The following is a 23,789-nucleotide window of genomic DNA, read 5'->3' as shown; positions in this document are numbered from 1 at the left end:
TCAATTTCCATTTAACTGATTTACTATCAGAAATAGACGAATCATAGACAGCAAAGCACCTAGAACGCACTTGTCTTCAATATGGATGAAACTGGTGGCAAAGTTACCCTTGAAATAGTCTTTCTATATGAAAGGAATCAACTCAAGAACTCTATTCAAATGTGTTTGTCATTCTTATTGGTGAGTTCTGCTTTAACCCCAAAACGATCCCTCCAATTATGAGCTGTTATGAGCTCTAAGAGTGTTTGTGACGTCGTTATATCATCACCTCAACCGAGTTCAAAAGGTTACTCTGTAACAGAAATGGTCATTAAGGGGGAATTTTTACATGAGATTGTATGGTGGGTTATTTGTAATTAAGATCCGCTCATTATGTGGATGGGAAATATTACACTTAGCTGGGAACACTGAATATCTCTTGTAAAATCTAAATATACTTTCAAGGTTGTTCTTCTACGCTTTCTTTAAAATACAAGTGTAGCTGGTGTTAGATGGTTCTTCAGGTTGAAATGTCCAGTGAGAATGACAGCACAGGCCGATTGCTTCTTCTCATACAACTGCTTAATGGTACAAATTGGAAAAATGAAATTTAGTGCTGTGCACAGATATTCAACTATGCATATAAATGTTTTTGGGGATGGGTATTTGGCTTCAGATTTTGAAATTATAATTAATTTTTAGGTGATTTTTTAAGGCGCTGAAACACACACCATCTCAACCATTCCTTTCCTGCACAGCAGTGATCATGACGCTTCATTTCACCTCATTCTTGCCATCTTAAAGAATTAGCAAGTTTTCATATCTTCACAGCCACTTTTCCTTAAAAAATTGCATAATGATAAATTTAGTGCCCTGTGAGCGCGAGGTCTTGCTCTCCCACCACAGGCAAACCTGTCAGCATACAGCAGCACCTGTAAATGAGCTGTTTGTGGGGTTGTTTTTACAATGATGGAGGCTGTTTGAGCGGAGGGGGAGAAGACATTCTGTCCCTTCTAACCTTTTCACGTTGGTTGAATAAATAAAATTAAAGCACTAGTTGTTCTTTGTTTAGTTTAACGATTTTTTTACTGTCACTTTTGCAGTTCTGAATGTGGCCTGTAAGCTGCTTTTGTCTCCTTCGCTGATCTTCAACCTTTTTCTCTTATTTGTCTTTCCTCCCAATATCAATACATTGTGTGCAATAATATCAGCTAATATTATTCCCTGTTTGTTGCGAAGCAGATCATATTATGCATGTTTGTCTGTTAATTCTGTGTATTAAGTGTGCAGCTGTGTACACTGTGTATTTTCACATCATCTCACATTACTTTTTAAAGCAACGAGCTACTGAAGGCCGTGCGCACAAACAAACACGCACGTGCCTGTGCTCGCACAAACACACAAACTCTCCACCTTCCTAATATTCTCCGCCTCCCCCTACATGTGCTACATGGCGGGGTGTGTGTGGGGTTATGAAAACAGTTAGGCTTAATAATTGATGTTCTGCATTTCAATCAATTTCACCACAGTGTTAGGCTAATTAAGGTTAGCGCTATGCTCCCAGGGGCTGTGTATGTATGAGGGTGTGAGTGAATAAAAAAAAAAAAGTGTGTGTGAGATGGACGGTATATGTGTGTTTTCCTGCTCCTGGGGGCTCCATGCTCCATTTTATATCTCAAAATACATGGGAATTCTCTATTTCAGGAACAAGAGATGAGAGACGGTCCTTTTCTCTCTCTCTTGCATGCGCGCTCTCGCTTGCTGTTTCTCTTCCTCTCTTTCCCTCATTTTGTGTGTCTCTCTCTCTTGCTCACTCCTTCCCCTCTCTCTCCCCAGGCAGGATCCTAAATGCAATTAACACAGCCGCTTTACTGCCTGCTAATTATTAACACACACACACACACACACACACACACGCACACACACACTGGAAATGATTATTTTATGCTGGACTAATTTAAAGTTCATTGACAATTGTTTTAATTAATTAAATAAGAAAAGCACACACTTTAAGAAACACAGGCTGCCAGGCAGGCACTGCAGACGTTTGCATATGAATGTAATAATTATCCTCAGTGTGTTTTCGGTGGCTCACCTAAAGCATTTTTTTTTTCTCTTTTTGTGTGTGTATGTGTCATGTATAGTTCACCCACAACCTTAAGGTGTGTAAGTGTTAATCTGCGTGTGTGTGTTAATGTGTCTCTAAACCCTTTCTGTCAGTATTTAACATTAACTGGAATAACTAAAGAGTGCAATTAAGAAGCAAAGACAGCTTTATGTGCAGCGATTTTTCCCCCTCTGTCATTAAATAGTCAGGGATAGGCCACACTTCCCATAGGAGGCTGGACTGCTATTGCTGCAGATCAGCTGTGTTTGTGTATCAGCACTAAATGCCACATGGTCGGCTTTTGAGGTGCAGGGTCAACCTACACAAATAACGATTGCCTCTACACTTGACTGCACAGTGGTTTTGATATTTAGCAAATCGCTAAAGTGTCAACTTTCAGGTACATTTATGTTCTGAGATAATTGACTACCTGTGTCACAGGGGAGGTTTTGTCTGTACAATATGTCACGTTCTGCTCTTTTATTTACAATGCTTGACAAAACAGTATTTGTGATAATGAAACATCAGCTTAGACTATAGGTTGCAGATCCTCGTGTCTAACTCACAGCTTACATTGCCTCTAGTAAGTTAAATAGGTGCATTTGAACTTGAATTAGAAATGCAGTACAATGCAAAACTCTTCAGCCTTTTCCTTTATATTTTGCTAGCAAAATTAGAAATAGGTGTTTTTTTGAAACATCTAAAAAGAGAAATGTAAATAGAATAGAATAGAGTCTGAACAATTCTAACAAACTTGAAAGTCAATATTTCGTCTGACCGCCTTAATTCTTCAACACAGTCTGAAGTCTGGGGCAAGCTTTCTTGTAAAAATAACAATTCTCCAAGCTAATTTAGGCAGTTTTTAATCTTTAATTGTAAGTTTAGATGCATGTTTGATTTGTAACTTTCCAGGATAACTATGGCCTTACACAGGATAACAGTCTGAGTATAAAAGAAAGACACCGATTGTATTCATTGGAGTAGTTTTGAAGTTTTGAAAAGTGCATGTCCAACAGAACCAGTCAAAATACAGGGTGTTGTTTCAAAATGTGGGACCAGGGGACAAGAAATTTCACATTTGAATTCATCATGCCCTCATCAAAAGCCTGTTCCCGCTGATTTTCAGACCACTTATTGTGTAATCTGGCATAACTCAGACTTTTCTCTCTGTTTTTCTTCTTTAAGAATAGCATCTTGACAGCCACTCTTCCACTGAAACCATTTCTGATGAGGCTTTGGTAATTGGATCAACTAAAGGGGCAGATGAATCTCTTAGAGCTTGTTCAGGTCTTTGCTGGATTTTTTTCCTGTTTCTTAAGGACGTGACTTTTGGATACTGTTCGTCTGCTGTTGAAGTCCACTTGTCCAGTATAAAGAAATATAAATAAATGAGGGGTTACTTAAGACTTCTGGACAGTACTTAGAGTCCAGAGTACTTTAGAGTGTTTTAATTATATGCAGTAAACCATAGTTTGAGTCCTCCTTAGATAAAAAATATTTCCTCTCCTGAAATGATTTTTTGGGGTTTTTTTATAAGCTAAATTTACGATTGATTGGACCATTTGTGGACAGCCCTTCAGCCATCATTCTGGACTTTAGTATTTGTAACTACAATGCCACTGAAGTGGGCTTGGACTAAGTCTTAAGACTGAGACATCCACCATGGTAAGAAGACAGAGATTGGATATGTACTTTGAAGAATTAATCTAGTACTGCTCTTGTGTTTGATGAGTGAACAGAAGCCACGTGTGGCCTCAAGTAGCTAGACACCAGGTGTGTTTGTTTAATAAAGTCAGAAGAAAAGAAAAAAGGAGAGCCAAACAAAAGAAACAGAAATACTATAATATAAGATGAATATAAGATGAAAGACTGAATGGAAAGTGAAGGATCTCATATGAAAATGTGTGCGCTTGCTTTTGGTGGACTCAGGTGTTAAAGTACACTCCCATTACACTTAGGAGATGTCAGCCATGAGACTGGAGACACAACACCACCATCTTTCCACCACCCAACCACCTTTTATTAACCTTCTTTGTCTTTTTAAAACCCCTTTCTGCTCTTACCTCACAGTCCATCTTCAGTTCAGTTTTCAACACTGATTGAAATTCAGTATTAACTAGAAATTGTCTGAACTAAATTCTGTTAGTTAAAGCTGAACTTTATTATTATTGTCAAAACTACACTGTGGAGGGGGAAATGAACTCCACCTTATAGAAATCTCCATGACTTTGATTTTTGTTGTGCTTTATAGCATAAATAACCTAAATAAATACATTCTTAGCCATTCTCTGGGTGATGTGAGGCATCTTAAAGGAATGAAATATTTACACTTACAGTTGAAACAGTACTGATAGACTGGAATTGTTCATTTTTAGTTCATGAATTGTTTGAGTCACTTTTTTTTTGTGAATTTCTTACTTTCTAATTCCTCTTTATCCCTTCTTGTGTTACCCTTGCTGGCTTTTACTGTTTTCCACACATCATTTGTTCACTTCAAATGTATGTTTCTAGGTCTAGCAGTATTCACAGTTTATTAATAATCTCTCATTTCTTCTTCTTTTTGCCTATAACCACACAGAGAGGAGCTGCAGGAGGGCATCAGGAGGACACAGGGTCCTGAGTAGGGGGTAAGACCTTAGGCCTGAGGGCACAGAACCATATTGTGGGGTTAATGTGTGTGTCTGTGTGTCCAATTTATTCCTCTGTTGTTCTCCTCTAGCCTGACCATCATGTGTGTTTGAATGAATGCATGAATATGTGAAAGAGAGACACATATGGGGGTATATTTGTGCACATGCTTGTGTGCATGTGTGAATGAATGAGTGCGTGTGTGTGTGTGTGTGTGTGAGTGAGAGTGAATGGAAGCCCCTGGCCAGGCCATTCGTTATTGATGCTCCTGCCTCAGGGTATGTCGGGGGAAATGGATGTGCGTGTATGTGGGAGTGTGCTCGTGTTCGCTTGTGTGTGCGCGCAGCTGTGTGCATGTGTGTGTACAGGGGGTCATGTTATGTCGTCAAACGGCGGCTGGTGAAAGATGGCCAGCACTGATATGATCAGTCATCTGTTGATCAAGATGTACTGCTGCCTCCTCATCGCAGTTTCTCTCTCTGAATTTCACAGTTAAGTCACTCTTGCGCTTCTCTCTTTCTCTCTTTGTCTTCTTCCTTCTTTTTCCCTGCTTTTTTCTTAAAAATGTCCTTAAATTTGCTTTCTTAAGCAGGTTTCAGAAGCAACTTTTTCTTTTTTTTCTGTTTTTCTTTCTACATTGCTGTATGCAAAGTGTCTTTGTGGCTTGGCATTATCGATGTCCACATGTCTTGCTTTTTGTGTCCCCCTATAGCTTGAATTTTTTGCGACTTATGTCGTTCAATATTCTTCTCTGTCATCTTTCTTCCCATTTTGCCGTTGTCTCTTCCACCCTTGTCTTTCTCTTCCTTTCATTAAAGTGTCGTGTTACATGTGTACACACAGACAAACAGCCAGGAAATGATAAGATATGCTCACATGCTCAGTAACTCACAAATGTTAAAATGCGCATACACATAAGCTAACCTGAGCCTGGTGTACATACTGCACAAGAGACACACAAGCATTCACATATACAAGTACACACGAGCTGTGGTAAGTAGGTAATGTGCTTCAGATACTGTGGTTAACTGTATACACCACCAGTCTAAAGTGCTCTGCCCTGCGGTGAATAGCTAATGGGCTTCAGAGAGTTTGGTTTTTTAACCTTAAGGCGCTGTTGTTTTCTGTGGTTAAACGATAATGGGGGTTTTACTGTGTGGTTAAGAGCTGCACTTGTGTTTGGATGTGTGTGTGTTTATGCATGTATTCATGTGCATTTGTTTCTGTGCTAGGAGAATAGTCCCCACCAGTGATTTCATTTGTACCGTAAAAATTAAAAATTTAGAGTTTACTCATGCTAAGTTGGAAGTGCTGTGCATTTGTGAGGTGTTATTTCAAGCGTAATCCTGTGGGTTGTTTTTTTTTTATTATGGAATTAAAATAGGAGACAAACAGGAAAGGAATCAGAGTTGTTACTGCGTGTGTGATTTCTCGAGAAGCATTTTGGGAAATGGTCCAGCCTCAAGTTACGAGAAATAAGCAGAATGGATTTCATGTTTATGGGTGCATGTGGAATGGAAAATAACTGCTCTATATGTTCAAATCCAATACAGACTAGCTGTTGTGGAAAACTATCTCTTCTCCCTGCTTAAGCATGCAAGTTAGCGTTTCGACAGTCATTCTAGTTGTTCCACCATCTGCCATTTTAGCTACCAGAAGAAGTGTGCATAGTTATTGAGGAACACAAATGTAACGGTCCTGATGGTAGCGTAGTGGTTTACACATTTGTCTAACAAGCAAAAGATCCTCAGCTTGATCCTGGAATGAGGCACAAATCCCATTGACAGATGTGTCACAAAGAGTCTGTGGTATATAAAAACGTTCAGTGAAATCAAGCATGTACCTGCTCTGGTGACTCTTTGCGAATAAATAAGCAGACAAAAGCAGCATCTGTCTTCTTGATTTGGTTACAGTTGGGGCTTACGTTTTTCCTGGGGATATTTTGCAACCAGCACTGTAACTGCAAGACTTATAACAATCTCAACAGTTATGGTGCCATTATTTTATAACTGTTACATTGTACAATAAACCTTTCCTGCCAGTCCTCCTTTCATTGCCATTTTTGATGTTTGTTTGGTTTTTTTTTTACTTATTTTTTAATTCATGTTTGCTCAGCCAAAATGCAGAATAGTTTGATAAGCAGTAAATAGTCTGTCTATTTCCTCAGATAACAGATTTTTTTGTTTTTGTTTCAGTGCATTTGTGAGGTGATATAAAGTCTGCAGGCCTGTGGCATGTCCTGTGAATGTTGGAACTATTATCTGACTCATAACTATGCTGACTTGATTGAGATAGCTAATTTGGCTCTTTAAGGTGTGATTGCCTGTATCATTGTTGCAAATGGCTGTACAGTACCTTCTTATTTAATTTTATTAATCAAAGCTCTTTTTCTCTTTTTAATAATACCTTTCTGTAGCGTACATGTAGCATACGGACATAAAACTTTGAGTATGAATGTATATATGTGTAGAGTATTTGCTGGCACATCAGTGCATGTCTTCTTAAATCACTCATCACATTGTCAGTGTTGTTTTCTGTGGGAAATGGATAATGCCTTTACAATGTGTGGTTAGAGTCAAGACCAGTACAGTTCACTGTGCGCTGACCCCAAACGATGCATAATGTAACAGCACTGACCACGCTGATGTATTAGTGGACTAAGTGACTGTATTAATGGTGCTCAGTACAGGGAGGGAGGCACTAAGAGGCCCGAAAAGTGCTTTAAGTGAAGGTGTGGAATGGTGATTGGCTGCGATAGGTGGATAGGTGTGTGTGTGTGTGTGTGTGTGTGTGTGTGTGTGTGTGCGCGCGCGCGCGCGCGAGCGCGAGCGCATGTGTGTGTGCATGACTTTTTGGGAGCTAATAGATAGATTAGGAAATCCATCACATTTAAGGACAATTTTCAAGGATTCTTAAATCTTTTTTTCTCTTCCTTTAACGGAGAAATTGCAGTTTCAAACAAAACAGAAGGTGTTTTCCTGTAGGATGCTGAAAGCCTGTCTAAACATTTCATTAATCAACCTAACATAAATGTTTTCAGACTGTGGGAGTGTCCAGAGAGAACCCACGTAAGGAGGGAGAACATGCAAAAACCCCAAACTGACGGTACCCACCCGGCTGTAGAGTCAAATCTAGAAGCTTCATTCTGTTAGGCAACAATGATAACCATTGCACCACTGTGCTGCTATAAATGTGATGCAGTACATCAATACAGCCACTGGTATTTAACTACTTATGGCTTCCACCAAACTATCATGGATTTGATTATAAAAGTGGTAACTCTGTTAGGTAAGCGATTATATGAATAATACTTTGTATTTTACATAGATGTGTGTGTGTGTGTGTGTGTGTCTTTTGTTAACTTTTCATTGGTGTAGTTGACACAAAATATGAAAACATATCTGTGGTCCAAACAATTTTGAGTGATGTGTACTGTGTGCTAACATCAGCAAGTTGGCAAGTATCCTAACTTATGTTATCCCATCACAAATAAATTTTGCATATTTGGGGGGCCTTATAGCCAATTTCCCCAAAAGCTGGCGGCAGTTTAAAAACAAACAACAATGTTTATGGATATATGTGAACTTTAAAACATAGGAAAATTCAGTCCAATCAGGATCTATATAGAAAATAAGAAAACATGCCATAAAAGTGACAGTTACTGTAATCAAAATCAAAACTTTTGACTTTTGCTGGGAAAGATCAAATGAGAGTCACATTGCTTACTCAACAAGGGTAACTATTTCCACAGTTAAGTCTTATCTAGTGCCATTATGTTTTATGCAATCACAGCATTCTTGCTAAGCAGATTTGAATGAAGACTTACTGCTAGTTTAGGTTGATGCCTGTCTTCAAATTCCTGTGAAGTTCTATGCAGACTGACAGAAGGTATTCACTTTCTTTCTAATAGTTATACTTGCACTCTTCAATCTTGAGGGGGAGTGTCTAAAGTGGGAAATATGGGGGCACGGCCCCTTTTTTGATCCATGTCTGAGAGGATGCCAGTCATCATGACATGTCTGCCTGATTCATGTTTTTGTACTCTATGTAATCTAATATTCATTACTTATACAAGTAACATCATCATTAACTCCCCCTCTTCATCTCCTTTCTTTTCATTTTTTTTTCTTTCTACCTTCCTTGCATCCCTCTTCCTCCTTACCCACATCCATCTGTCATCCTCTCTATCCCCATGCTCCTTCCTTACTTCTTCAGTGTCTGGACCAAATTGTAAACAACTGTCATATCTGGCCTTCTTAAATAGCATTCAAAGAAGGTCCAGAGTGTGCACACACACACACACAGACACACACATAGACACACTCCCATGCATATCTCATCAATGTTTCAGATCGAGGGCTGAATATCAGCTAGCTATACTCCATGCCTAGTCCTCACTTATTTACATCCGGCTGCCCCCGAGCCACTGAAACCTCAACACCAACATCAATGATTCATCAGCCAGTGTTTTAGCAAAATGCATACCTCCTCTGTCGATACTGAGGAGGAGAAGAGGGAAAGAAGAGGAGAAGTGAAAGGATGGGACCATGTAAGGAAAGAAGAGAAGCTAGAGAGAGACAAGTGGAGAGTAAAGGGAAGGTATTAGTGGTATCAGTGTAAAAAGAAAACTTGGAGGAAAAGATAGTGGATGAGGAAGAGGCAGGAAAAACTGGACAAAGGAAGAAAAGGAAGGCAGGTAAAGAGAGAAAGTCATAGTGGAAGGTAGGAAAAGACAAGGAGATTGATAAGGAAGAGAAGAAAATGCTGTTAAAAAACAAAAAGAGAGAAGCAATTAAAACATACCAGTGCATCCACTTCTTGCCTCTGCTTTTCTTTCTTTCTGCCTCCAACACTTGATCCCTCTTTTATGGATGAAACACGGTCTTTTTTATCTTATTTTTGTTCGAAATCAATGACATTCTGCAGGCACACTGAGACACAGGAGTCCGATATGTCTTTTACTCTTTAGATTTCAGTAGAACATGAACCCACTTTCCTCTTTATAGATGTTCACAGACATTTCCACATTGATTTTAAAGATGTACTTGCATTTTGAAATTGTGGTTTTATGGTGTGCAATTGCTTAAGAAACATAAAAACAGCCCTAAAGCCAAATGAACAGAATTTCCACAGTTGGAAAAAACAAAAGCAAAAAACCCCTTTTTTTTTGACTCACATGAATCCTGTATTTAAAAAAACCCTACAATTTACAACCGTTTACAACAGCTGCTTTAATATCAGTTTGTAAGAGATTCAAACTTTTTAACTATTAACTATTTTATTAACTGTTATTACATAAATGATGTACCTTAATTACACTGCAACTGGAAGTGCATAATAATACTAAAACGGTTTGATTTGTTACACTGTCTTATAGATAGATGTCTTCCTACTCCATTCAATGATTGAGTGGTCACTGAGATGTGCTTGAGCGTGTGTGTGTATGTGTATGTATTGCTTTGTTTTTATATGTCCAAAATAAAAGGTTATTATCAGCATATTTTTTAGCTAATCAGAAACACACAGTTAAATATATAGTATTTACGAGTATCCGAATCTGAATAGCTTGATTATTAGCAATTAAAGCAAATGCACAAAAAAGCAAAATGTTAAAATAGAAGAAAAAAATAGGACTGAATAGAATAGCATAGCTACTTTACTGTCATTCAGAGCATTATGTATTTTAAAAAATACAATCTTAAATATGTAGACATAAGAATATAAAAGAAATTAGGCACATGAAGAACAGCACGAAAGGAACAGGGGCAGAAACAGAGGCTAGAAGGGATAACTGGCCTTGACTTTGAGGGAGAATTGTTTCATGATAACAAGGACAAGACACTTCTACTGTGTTTTCTCTCTTTCTTTCTCCTTTTCTGTCATTTAGTGCCCAGGGTGAAATTATGATAATAAGAGAAAGGAAAAGCTATTACTGTGGCTGCTCTCTCATTATGTAAATGATATTAAACAGGCCCTCTGTGTGTGAATTTGTGTGTGTTTCCAGTGTGTATTCAAGCCTGAGCAGCTGAGCATGCAGGTGCGTGTGCATGAATGTTTGTGAAGGCTGCCGTGTTTGTGTGCGTGCATGTGTGTGTCTTTGTTTGGCTGTTTGTTCTTGTGTGGACGGGCTGAAAGTGTCTTTCTCCATTGGTGTGTATGTGTGTGTGTGCACGTGTATGTCCTGGGGCTAGGGTTCCTCAGTGCAGTGATTACAAGGTGTCAAACTCCCCCACATTGATTATGACATGTTAATTACACACTGTTTCCACCTGCTTTGATGACACAACACGCACATTAAAAGATGTCCTGCACACACAGTGTCTTGGACGTTGTGTTGGTATGGGGCCCTTGTGAATTCAAGCGAAACTTTGGACATGCCAGGATAAGAATAGGTTGCCTGTGCTTGTTTAAAAACAGCTAGAAGTAACCTAACTATTGTAGCTGTGTTTACCTGCAGCCAAGTGATGATTAACACAATAATTGTGACATGCATGGAAAACTGACTTTATTTTATCTGTATGTTACACACACACACACACACACGCGTGCGCGGCGCGTACTTATACACACACACACACACACACACACACACACACACACACACACACACACACACAAATAATAAATAAATAATAAAATAATTAAAAATACATCTTCAAATAAATATGCAATTTAGCATTTTGGACAGTTTGATGCTTGTTTGGGAACAGCCCCCTTTCCAACATGACTGTGCACCAGTGCACAAAGCAAGCTCCATAAAGACATGAATGAGCAAGTTTGGTGTGGAAGAACTTGACTGGCCTGTATAGAGTCCTGACATCAACCCAGCAGACCACCTTTCGGATGAATTATAGCAGCTGCGAGCCAGGGCTGCTCATCCAACATCAGTGTCTGACCTCACAAATGCACACTCCTACTGTAAACCTCCTTGACTCCTAAACCTTGTGGAAAGCCTTCCCAGAAGAGTTGAAGCTATTATGGCCACAAACATCATATTAAATCCTATGGATTAAGAATGTGATGTCACTCAAATTCATATGAGTGTGAAGGCAGACAAGTGAATACTTTAGGCAATATTGTGTAGGTAATCATGTGCACACAACTCCAGATTTTGTATGTTTTTTTTATTTGACAATATCATTGTGACAGTAATAAGATGCTGAATGGCATTGACAATCAATACTCCTGTTTCAGGTGATTTCACATAAAGCAAATCGCACTGGCAAGTATTCTGAGACCCCATTTACAATATTCCTTATGTGATTATGAACACTTCTGAAAACACTGCTGAACCACTGTTTTTTTCTAGATATCCTTCTGTCTTGCCTTCAGTCTTCTGTTAATGTGTTTGATTTCAGATGCACTTTAATACATTCTTACTTTTATGTGTGTATGTGCGTGTCTTTTTTGGTGGTCTGTCTTGCTCTACTCCATTGCTTGTTTATATGCTTTATACCACAGGTCCTCGGGGGTTTATAAATATTGATTCTTACAAAGGATGGATAGATGCTTGATAGCTTGTCCAAGCCCTGGGAATACACACTTGAGTACATGCGCGCGCACACACACACACACACACACACACACACACACACACACACACACAAATAAGACACACACACACGCATTCCTAAATCCCTCTTTCCAAGTACCAGCAGCCCAATACAATCTCTCTCTTATGTGGTACTTTGATACAAAAGCAGTATTTTTAAATGAGAATGTGTGCAATACCTCCATGAATAGACTGTTGTATTGTGTTACAATATCTATTCTACCTCAACTTTGCAAAAACACTAAATAAAGCACTTCCACATTTTATGTTCTTATCTAGAGTTCAAAATCTTGCAGGAATCAAACGTTTGTTTGGTGAGTGATGTTTGTGTAACTATAGAGGTGGCCACATATAGTTAAGATAGATAGCACACAGCTAGTGTCCATGGTTACATCAACAAACAGCATGATTTTCCATTATTTAGTTTTTTACTAAAGGCTAACAGAATAAGATTTTTTATGGCTATTATGAATATTTCTGAGAAGCTGGTAGTGTTTGGTTCCTTAATCAAATGCTCTGTTTGAGCCTATAAATATAAAGAGTTTGTGATTCAGAACTTTATTAATGTACAGTGAGGAGCACAAAATCACCATCCACTTTGTTTGGTATAGCACACACCTAGTATCAGGTTGACCCTAATTTGTTAGAGCTAAATTCTGACACCTCAAAAATTTTTGTTTATCAGACCAAGCAATCTTCTGTTGTCTAGTTTTGGTCAAACTGTGCCAATTGCAGTCTCAGTTTCCTGTTCCTAGCTGACAGGAGAGATACCTGATGTGGTCTAATGTTGCTATAGTCCAAAGTTCAAGGTTTGACATGTACATTCAGAAATACTGCGTACCTTCGTTGTAATTAATGATTTGAATTACTGTTGCCTTCCTTTCAGCTTGAAGCTGTCTGGCCATTCTCTTTTGACCCCTGGCCTCAACAACTTCTGGACACTGGCTATTTTCCCTTTTCCAGACTGTACTCTGTAAACCCTAGAGACAGTTGTGTGTGAAAATTGCAGTGGAACAGCAGTTTCTGAAGTCCTGAAACCAAATAACCGTGCAGTGTTGAAAGTCACTTAAATCACCTTTCTTACCAGTTCTTATGCTTAGGTTTTCTTGAACATATCTACATGCCTAAATGCACTGAGTTCCTGCCATGTGGCTGGCTGACTAGAGATTTATGATAACAATCAGCTGAATATGTGTACCTAATAAGGTGTCCAGTAGTTCCATTGTTATGAACATGACCCACAAAATTTGTCAAGCCTACTAAAACATTTGATAACAGAAGACCCTCTGGTTCAAGTACATCGGGAGATAAAAGCTGTAGAATCAAGTGGCTTTATATCATCTACTTAGTTGATGAAGGTTAAACTGTCTCACAAGACAACAAAAGAGAAATCCCATATTGTTCCATATGGTACCTTTTTACTTGCTGTTTCTGTAATCTCAATCAGAAGAACCTGGCAGCAAACATCTAATACTTTTTTTAATATTGTTTTGGAAACTTGACAGTTTTGTGTTCTTAGATCACAGTCTGTCTAAAGCATGCAACAGAGACTCCTTAAGATGTAATTTTATATTCTCCATTAGTGCTAGAGTGTTCAAAGCTAGAGAAAGAGTGACAGGATGGCCCCTCAGAGCATACAGCAGATTGGAGTGAGGCTTGGCTAAAAGTGCAGCAAGACCACTTGAAAAGGTAGAGTGTATGAACTGGAATAATGGGAGACCAAGATCAGACGCTGTTACCCTGATCCCATCTGCTATGCCAGATACTTCTGAACACTCTATAAACCACCTTTCTTACACACTTGTTAAAAGGTCCCCTGTTTGAGCGAGAAAGTGAAAGAGATGGAATAATGAGTTGGAAAGATAAAAAGACAAGCTGTATTTCCTGGTATCCTACTACTGGGTTACTGGACACTTGTAAACACTCAACGTTTCACACACATTTCCTCCTCACACATAGTAAATAGTGTGTGTGCATGCATGTGTGTGGTTCGGTATAAAGATGGATTTAGGGCATCCTGTCTGCATTGTTCCTTTGCTCTGCTATACTGCAGGTATATCTTTGGTGACTGTGTGTGTGTGTGTGTGTGTGTGTGTGTGTGTGTGTGTGTGTGCGTGCGTGCGTGCGTGTGTGTGTGTGTGTGTGTGAGGGGTGGTGGTGGGGGGCAGAATATCGTATCTATCTTAAGTCAGTAAGGCTCTGGCAAAAATACTTTTTCTTCCCCCAAAAAATTATCTCTCTTTTTTTACTCAGTGCTAGGCTGTATTTTAAAGATGGTAGTTCTGAGGCAAATTACATAAGGGCAGCTAATCAATCATCTAAATGTTTATTTAAACTGTGCAATTAAATGACAGAAGAGGGTTTTTTTGATCTACTATAGATTTTTTAAGCCCAAAGAGTTGATATATTTCAATTACTACAGCAACATTTCTTTATCATGTAGAAAAACTAAGACTCATGGTTAAAATTACACTTCTTTTTCTTATATTAAATAATCTCAGGGGTTCTTTACACTGACAGAAAGGCGAATTTCACTGGTCTGGTACACTTGACATCAAAATGTGCTGTATGTGGCCCATGATGTGAAATGACATCTCTGCTATGAAGCACAGCAGCTTCACAACATTGGATCCAAACATTTAGGTCGATGTACAGTAGCCTAACTGGAAAAGATAACGTGCATCTTGTGATACTGAGGTTTTTCCATATCCCCACATAGCACACAGGTCTGGCCCGGATCTGGTGTCAAGCTGGCACTGCTGGCTGACTTCTGGCATGGTAAGTGGTATGTCATCCAGATATGGGGCAGGCCTGGCATAAATGGCACTGTTTATGTGATGGCATGCCATATCTGGCACGATTGCGGTTTGGTTTATGTGGCTCAAGCTCATAGAAAACAGGTCTGGCTCGGATCCAGCATCAAGCTGGCATTTCTGACTGACTGGTGTCATGACAGGGTGTATTTCAACCAGATGTGGGCCAGGTCTGGCAATGATGGCGCTATTTATGTTCCTATTTTCCTATTTTAGTTAGAAGACCCAAATACTATACTGCAATGGTAGCCAACGTTTCAAATGCAGATTTGACAGGTTTGTGAGTGTACACTTAATCCAAAATCTGGTGAGGGTTTACTCATGTTTCCCACCGGATGGCTGTAGCTCAGGAGGTAGAGCAGGTCCCCTACTGATCGGAAGGTTAGTGGTGTGATCAGTGGCTCCTCCAGTCTGCATGTCAAGAATGTGTATGAATGTAGTTAGGAAGCACTAAACTTTCTCAGTTTAGAGAAAGTGTGTGATTGGGTGAATGTGTTGTGTTGTATAGAGCACTTTGACTAATCTGGGAGAGTAGAAAAGTACTATATAAGAATCAGTCTATTCACTGTCTGAACAGAGTTTTGTCATGTCACTTTTGGACTATTATGTTCCGGCACATGGTATTACATGGCTTGATTAGGGTACACATTAGGGTAACGTCTGGGACCAGAGCTGAAACTGTTCTGGGCCAGCACAGGGCCAGCAGTGTGTCTGCAACTGGCCTTGTGCTGGCCCATGTGTGGGCCACTTCTGGCAAACCAGCTCTGGGCCACCAAAGGGCCGTCATTCTTTACGGTATGTGGGCCATGTGTAAGCACATTGTGTGGGCCAGATCCAGGCCATACCAATTTTGCTGTGTGGTTTGGATGTGATACAGTTTACAATTTTTCAATTAACCTTTAATTTATTGCTATAGAATACTGTTACAGCCCAGTATGTTTCTATCTCTTAGCAACAGAAAAAAATAACATACCTCCTGTGCACAAAGCAAAGCTTATGAAGAAGTTAGTTTCCCAGTATAATGTTAAAGATCTTGCAAATGAACACCAACTGTATGCCAGATCTTGCCACATAACATTGATGGCTGAACTTAGTAATGCCCTTGTGGTTGAAAATTCCTGCAGAAAAGTTCAAAAGTATTGTGCGAAAACTACCCAGACACTGTTTTAAAAAGCAGTCTGTACTGTTAAGTGTGTGTATGTGTGTTTATATGTATATGTTGTCCACATACATTTGATCATGTTTATATGCGCACATATATTAGGCAAAGAGAGAAACTGGAGTTTATGTGAGTGTGTTTTTGCCCCAGCTTCTCTCACAGTGTGTGTTAGTTTCTAATTCCCAGTGACAGATAACTGGTTGGAGCAGCACCGTGTCAGCTCTGTTTACTCAGGACAGGCCTCCTGGAAATTAGACTTAACTCATAACCACAGGCGCCGATTGTCCTCCTCTACCACACATACTCACAAATATAGGCCAACACAAACACATCCTATGGAGGAAACTATGAATTCTAGATAGATGGGGCACACAAAACAGCATGTAAATGCATACACGGGTATTATTGTACAAAAACAGGCACACACAGGCTCAATCAACACTCACACGCACACACATACACACTGTACCTGAAAACAACTTATTCAGTACCTGTCACCTCTGCTTAATAAATAAGAATCTGGTTTTGTCTTTGTGGGGGATGAGAGGTTAAGGTTTATCTGAGTGCATTCATTTGTATGTGCTTGTGTTTGAGAGAGAAACAGAGATAGGTTGAGCTGAGGAGCGTAGCTGTCTAGATTAACCATCTAGTCGGTGTGGTCAGACCCCTTAATGAAAACCAATAGAGATTCACTCGTCTTTAATGAACAGCACACAGTCCTCACAGCCTCAATTTAAGCTTGCAATAAGACACTGTCACTCATCGTGTATCAGTTTGTGTGTGTGTGTGACTTAGAGAGCAACTGAGTGGGCAAGGGGACGTTTTGTCCTTTTCCCCGCTTTGTTTTGCTTTCTTCTGATTTCTTTCTATTTCTTGTTTCTCTTTCTATCTTAACTTCTTTCTTCCCTTCTCTCTGTTTTTCAGCTCCCGCTTTTCTCTGTAAAAGATGGGAGTGTTAACTGCTTTTTGTGTGTTGGGCGTGACTGTATGTGAACCTCATGGAGTCGATCTGGCAGGTGACACCTCTGATCTGGCTTCTGCAACCAGTAAGCAACCCTGGCAATAAGAAGCCACCAAATTAATTACCCTGTGTGTATTTGTCATTGAGCTAGAGAGGTTACACACATCCACGCTTACGATCTTGACTATATTCCAATTTTCTTCTTGCTTTCTAAGGCCAAAAAAGTGTGCGACTTGACCAGTGATGTAATTATTTTTTCAAAATTGATCCTCACAAATATATTTTCTTTAATTGCCTTCAACTGTCTTTAGTTCTAATTTAATTCTCACACTTCTGAACCGTCCTTAAAGCCGAATGTCCTGGTGAATAAACATAGTTTTTAGTCGTAGGCTCATTTCTGGTGTGGGAACAAAGTAACAAGTCAAAAGTCATTTAGGGCTTTTTCACAGTATTCTGTCCTTATTGTGCTTCAGTGCATTTGGCCTCCAAAGTTCAGCTGATTTGACTCTAATGAATACTTTGCACTACCAGGGTATGATTAAGTGAACTATGCCCTGACTAGCTTGAAAACATGTGCCCAGATCTGACTTGATACACATGTAGTGTTATGGCCACCACAGCCAATCCCAGATCTCTAATGATTTCTCAATAATCAACAAATACGAGAGAGAACAGTGTGCCACTGCTTCTCTATTAAGCCACAAAATGCATAAACCCTGCTGTGCTCAGCAAAAATGGTTTTCAAGATTGTGAGTTACATGACACACAGAGCATTCATGAGAGAGGAGTTGAGATGCAGAGACAAATTAAAGCGCACTCATTACCTGATCTTTAAGGACATTGATGGAGGGCAATAAGGCTTAAGCACGGCAAAAGACAGTCCATAGTGTGAGTACACACCTTACTGGCATGGAAAGTAACACTGGCACTAAAATAATAAACCAAATAACATAGTTTAATATTAATACACTTTAGCCAAAGATTTATCTTACATAGTAGTTAAATCTAGTAGGAAAAAAAACTTTTTGATGTAAAATGTGCCGGCTTCAAAACTTTTTTTTCATTTTGTTATAAATATATAACATGTGTGGCATAAATCCTCTGAACCAAGGATAGAGCATTGTATTAGCACAGATGTAAAACAAGGATGATTAAGAGACAGCCCCTCATTAAATATTGGTTTATCATAAAGTCTACCAAAGGCTAAAGAAATCACAAAGAACAATAATGCATTTGAAGATCCTTAGTCATCCAAGTCATGCTAACACAAAGTGCTTAAGCAGATGGCAACAGGGCTTGAGAAGTCTACCTGCTTTCTACTTAAGCACTTAGAACGAACAATAATGCAACACTCTTTAGAAGACTTTGGTACTCTCACCATGTAAATTGAATCGCAGCTGCAGTGAACACAGCTGTCTACTACTACTACTCTATTATGTGTGCCACCTCTTTTCTAAACTCCCAAACCATGCAAACTTATATTTGTCAGATTTAATACATACTGTTTTTTTCTTTTATGACTTAAATCTGGTTAACCTAATGTAACATATCAGATTATCATAATGTTAATAATTAAATAACATATTTTCATATTAATGTTGGTATTCAGCTTTGGTACCACTTACTTAGATTATAGTCTGTGTGTGACCCAGACTATTCAGTAATTTATTAAATTGACTTAATCTCACCTGAAAAAAAAAAGACTTTTGAAGAACAAAAATCATTTTTGAATTAGTGGTGGTGACCTCGCCAGATGTCACTTATTAGGTGATCAGACTGATTTAGAGCTATGATAATATGTTTTTATTTGTGTGCTACTGCTGGTGTTCAGTGCAGTTTAACTTCTGGTGGAATAATAAAGTGTGCGATTTGTTCTGTGCTGTCAGGCCACTAAAGGGTAGGAGTGTAAAACTGTAACACAACTTTTTGGAGTATTTGATGCCATGTTTATCGTTTACTGATAAACAAAAGGCTTTCAGATCAGATACAGCAGGTAGCGAGTGTTGGCAAGCTGAGGTAAAATAACAGGTCACACTGTGTTATTTGAACAGCTATTTGACCCGTTTGACCTGACTGTGTTACAACTTGACTGGCAACATGATCTCAGCCTCACTAGACCTGTGTACCATGACTCGTTAATTCAGCAGCTAGACTCACAAGGATAATGAGGGTACTTCCTCTGTGTGTGTGGGTGTGCGCGTGGGTGTGTAAGAGTGAGAGGCGAAACTACAACACCACCACCTTTCCCGCAGTATCAATTTACTACACACAATCCGACTTCTGCGATAGATGCGGTGTTACAGTACTTCTTGAGTTCTTGTTGTAATGTCACCTGTAATTCCGCTAAAACCACAGTTAATTATAGAGATGTGCCAAATTATCCACGGAGCATCAGGATTGGGAGATAATCACCCAGTTGACTCTCATTGGGTAAATAAAATGACATACAACAATGGCATTCATGGAATTTATATACTGGGTCCCATAAATTTTGTGCCCGTAATATCTTGGATTCAGTTTCATAAATTTGTATAATTGCATTCACACCCATAGTTGCGCAAAATTACAGGACCTTTAATTTTATAATAAGGTGATCCAGGTTACTTTATAGAGCATGTTTGTACAAATTACACAAAAGAATTTAAATTCAGCAAGCTGTACCTGCAATATTGCTAGCAAAATCAGTAAACGGTAAACAATAACAGCTACAGTATATTGTTTTTTACTTATGTACAGGACTGTGCAGAAGTCCTAGGTCAGCCTTCGTGTATTTATATTTTGCTATGAAAATGGGAAGTAGGTGTACTGATTAACTGAAACATCTGCAAATCTACATGTAAATATGTTATATAAGACCAGAGATTTTTATGCTTGTTCTAACGAGCTTAGAAATCATTATTTGGCACCTTTATTCTTCAACACAGTCCAAACTCTCGTAGGTAAGTGCGCTTGTAATTTCTTTGAGTAATTTCTTCAGGAATAGTTCTCCAGGCTTCTTGAAGACATGCAAAGCTCTTCTTTGAATTTTGGTGGCCTTTTGTTCCATTCTCTATCAAGATGATCCTACAGGGCTTCAGTAATATTGAGGTCAGGGTTCTGGAGAGGCCAATACATGACTGAAGGAGGTATGTTTTCAATGGTGAATCAAAATCTATTGCTCCTTTTCTGCCTTCGTAATTCCATTAATTTTGTCACGATCCCCAACACCACTGGCTGAAATGCAGGTCCAAACCATGACAAACCTTCCCCCTTTTTTACTGATGTCTGTAGACACTCATTGTTATGCCTTTCTCCTTACGCTTGATGATGACCTGAGCCAGTAATTTAAAATTTGGATTCACCACTCCGTTGAACCTTTGCCACTGATTTTTAATCCAGTTCTTGTGTAATTTGGCATTTCTCAGCCTTTTCTCCCTGTTCTCGTCCATAATAATGGCTATCACTGCTACACACAATCCTACCTGTAGCCTCCCTATTTGGAAAGCTCTCATAACTCTCACCCCCCCCCCCCCCCCCCCCCCCCTCCCCACACACACACACACACACACACACACACACACACACACACACACACACACAGACACACACACAGAGAGCGAGAGAGAGAGACTGACTTTCACCTGCACATTTGCATCTTAGCTACATGGCCAGACAGTGGAAACAGATACCAGCATCATCTGAGCCACCCTTGGTACACACTATTACTTTCCACTCTGTTACCTTACCTTCACACAGTGTAACCTTTCTTAGTAATTACCTCAGCTTACACCAACACAATGAGACCTCAAATGCAGTTACCTGTGCAGTGCTGCACGTATAACATCCCAGGCTAATCAAACATTTTATGGACACATCTATCTAAAAGGGAAGTGATTCGTGAGCACAAACAGATAGAGTCAATTGCTAAAATACACTGTTTAGCACAAGAAAATAAGTCATGCCTAAGGAGCCTTTGTTCCTTCACTTAATATTCTGAAGGCTTTACTCCATGATGACAGCATGCAGAGTGTAAACAACTGGCACAAATTCAAAATGTCAGTTGTCAAAGTGTCCCTTTTTAACAACTCTGGCACATTATTTGTGACATGACCACTAGGAAATACAACTAATGGCATCAAGGTCTAATTACGAGCCAGCTCTGACTGTGCTCCAGGCATCATCCACTGATACAGTCTTTGCCCATAGAAATGTTTCCGATCATGTGCTCTGTCTCAGGTGCTATTTGTCATCCTCTGGCTGAGCATGTACTAATCACTACTATTACATTTTAGCACACTTAAGCAGTGCCTAACGGCTTAATTGTTTCTTTGTTTATTTAGTTTACTTATCAATGAATTATGTAATTAATTTACCCAAAGCTCCAAAAGTCATTTGAGGGATACATTTTAAGATATGCTTTGAAATTCTTTAGAAAATCTGTTATTAAAAAGGAGATTGCTCTTGATTTGGGATTTATCCCGTTCCAGTGATAGTTCATCAGTCCATCCTTTTCTTATGATCTTATTGGTTCTACATTTGAAAGTTATATTCATACACAGCAAGCATGTGTTAACAGGGCTTTTTTAGAGCTCACAACAAACAATGTTTTTCAGAGATAATGACAAAAGTAATATTTTTATGTGAGGATAACTGTTCTGTGTAATTGTGTCTGTCTGTTGTAATAAGTAATAACACACAATAAAAATGCAGTGCAGAAATACAGATTAAACAATGTTCAGAAATTTGTGTATCTTATGATGACGTCAGTTGCCCATTTTTATATCCTTGTGTAACAGAAAAAAACACATGAACATTTACTTTGGAAAACAGGATTTACAGCAAACATGAGGATGGTGGAGTGGGCGTAAACTGCAGAGCATAGTGGGAACTCTGTCTTCTAAGTTTTTATCGCTTCCTTTTCCCTCAGTGTAACATGGAAACTTGTTCACCTCTCTTTCTTTATGTGTCCTCAGCCCACTCTGTCTTCTTCATCTTCCTCCATTGAACCTCTCCATTTCTTTCATCACCTCCAAATGCCCGAGGTTGATCGCTCAGTCTGATGCTCCCGGCAGGAGGCGTCGACTCAGGGTGTAAGACTATTGGTAACAAACAGAGTGCTACCAAATATAATGGTAGCGCTACATGATTTCTCTAGATTAAATAAATAACATTCAAATGTTCCTATTCCAAAAACAACCACTTTTTTGGGTGTGTTTTTTTCTTTTGCTTCTGTTTCGCTTGTTGGTGTTTATTTATACAGTAAAGCACTCTGAGCTTCTTGTATGCAATAGATACATAAAGTGTAGTTGAGTACACAAACTTATGCGGACATTCCTTAAATGCCGTGCAGGAAATATACTAAATCAATAAATAAGATGAAGTAAATCTGTTCATGTCTGTCATGCATGAATACTAAACATATTCAAAAATGAGATTTTTCTTTGTTCATTTTTAATCTATATTACACTTTTCTTCATTTTAGTCAACAGTAACATGTGCTAACAAATGTATCTACATGAAAATAAATATAAAAGTAAAAACTTCATTAAGTATTATTGAATGATTTATGTAAGCAGAATTTTGTATTGGCATCTCTTACAGTTTAGAAGAAATCGGTTATTTAATGTGTGACAAAATAGAAAAGCTAAAAGAAAAAAATAAACATCTTTGCGTGAAGAGCACTTCGTGTCTTTATCTCATTTCTTCAAACCCGAGCCTTGACTGCGTTGCAAAGTAATAAAGCAGTGCATGGTTTTCACAGAGAGCTAGTAATTATGGGGGCGCTGTGATGAGAAGGTTTTCTCTAGATAGACTAGATTGGCCATTCATTACTAACCCTACACGTACACACAAACACACACAGCAGCGTCAGAGAGACAATGGAGCACAGGCTGATTCAATCTAGGCTTGTAGTTACAGACAACAATGAGATAATCAAGTAGAGCATTACACTGCACAACACAGGGCTAGCTGTGGGAGTATGTGTGCATCCCCACATCTTAGCTACATGTCCTATTACTTTTTTTTTTTTTTTTTTGCGCAAAGTGCATTTGGTTTCCACGTCAACTTGATAAAAATTGAAAGATTTTTAGAGGCACAGCAGATTAAATGGGAGAGAGAAAGATGGGAGTTAAGAGCAAACATGTAAAGAAATCAAAAATGTCTGGAAAGTGAAGGAGAAAGAAGAGCAGTAGGGAAATGAAAAAAGAAGGCAAAAAGGTCTGTAATGCAGAAAGGTCTGTAATGCAGACCTTTTTCAGGACCTTTTCAGTCCTGTAATGCAGTGTGAATGTATGCGGGATTCTGTCTCCATTTGTTTTGCCCTCTTTTTACCAGTACTTGGTTTCCCTTTTGCTTCTCAATTGATATGTGCTTGATTTCCAGAAACCCCCTCCGGCACCCACTGGGGAGTCTTTTTAGATTTTACGCTTGGATATATCGGTTTAACTCCCCGTTTACCCTTCTGACAACATGACACACACTACACGAAGCGATGTGCTGAGCTGCCAGTGGAGGATGTGTGAGAGAGGACCCCATGGTCCTCTGGGAACTGGATATAATACAGTACAATAAAAGAAAGGCATGGGATTGTAAGCTGGATGTTTTTATTG

The 23,789-nt window shown here is 39.0% G+C and overlaps 1 protein-coding gene across 1 annotated transcript in view; it reads left to right on the top strand.

Moving 5' to 3' along the window:
- skor2 (SKI family transcriptional corepressor 2) overlaps window positions 1–23,789 on the top strand; it is a 104,216-nt gene that overhangs the window by 3,610 nt on the left and 76,817 nt on the right. Inside the window, exon 2 of the mRNA XM_085279182.1 lies at window positions 4,665–4,713. The gene's annotated coding sequence lies outside the window, so the exon portion shown is untranslated. The remainder of the gene's footprint in view (window positions 1–4,664; window positions 4,714–23,789) is intronic.

The sequence above is a fragment of the Mchenga conophoros genome, linkage group LG7 (assembly GCF_057382185.1).
Source record: "Mchenga conophoros isolate Kocher_MC1m ecotype Shallow Benthic linkage group LG7, M_conophoros_male_GT1.1, whole genome shotgun sequence".
In the NCBI taxonomy this organism is placed as follows: domain Eukaryota; kingdom Metazoa; phylum Chordata; class Actinopteri; order Cichliformes; family Cichlidae; genus Mchenga; species Mchenga conophoros.
The sequence above is the reverse complement of the archived record's forward strand: the minus strand, read 5'-3'. Positions and strand labels throughout refer to the sequence as shown.